General features: G+C 37.1%; 1 protein-coding gene across 2 annotated transcripts in view; it reads left to right on the top strand.

Moving 5' to 3' along the window:
- The window catches only part of LOC119593962 (gastrula zinc finger protein XlCGF57.1-like), a gene marked incomplete at its 3' end in the record, with an annotated part of 14,527 nt that overhangs the window by 387 nt on the left and 13,547 nt on the right, over nucleotides 1-593 (top strand).

Consider the following 593-nt stretch of genomic DNA (forward strand, 5'->3'; position numbering starts at 1 on the left):
ATACAGGGTAAAAAACAACTTCAGAAATAAAGAAAATAGGATGTGAGAGTGGGGACTAAGTCCATGGTTATTAGGTGGGGATTGTGTGCAGACTCCCCAGCTAGGGAAATGCAGTGATCTGGTGGGCATCCAAGGACAAAGCCCCAGTGAAAGGAAGACTTTGGTTCACTGACAATCTTTGATATAGGTAATCATAGGACCATTTTGCCATGAGTGCCTCCAAAGGTCCTTATGGATTGTGAAGTTTGCCTCCAAGACTGTTGCCATGAGTGATAGTTATAACTATCATCTTTATTGGACTCTTTACTATCATTAACAACAGAAATAGTTATAGAACTAGGTTCAAAACTTTCACAAAAATGCAATTGATATGTGTATTCAATACAGGTAATCCTGTTGTGTTCTCCAACCTCTTGCCCAGACTTCATGACTCAAAATATACAAAAATAATTGAATTTGGTAAGATAAAAACCCTATTAAAAAGGGATAGAAGTTGTGTAAATTATTATACATACTAATATAAGATAGATATACTGAGCTCACTTGTGATTTAGAGAAAAGCTTGGTGAGTGCCAGTGGAGGGAAGTATTTGG

The sequence above is a fragment of the Penaeus monodon genome, chromosome 33 (assembly GCF_015228065.2).
Source record: "Penaeus monodon isolate SGIC_2016 chromosome 33, NSTDA_Pmon_1, whole genome shotgun sequence".
Taxonomy (NCBI): Eukaryota; Metazoa; Arthropoda; class Malacostraca; order Decapoda; family Penaeidae; genus Penaeus; species Penaeus monodon.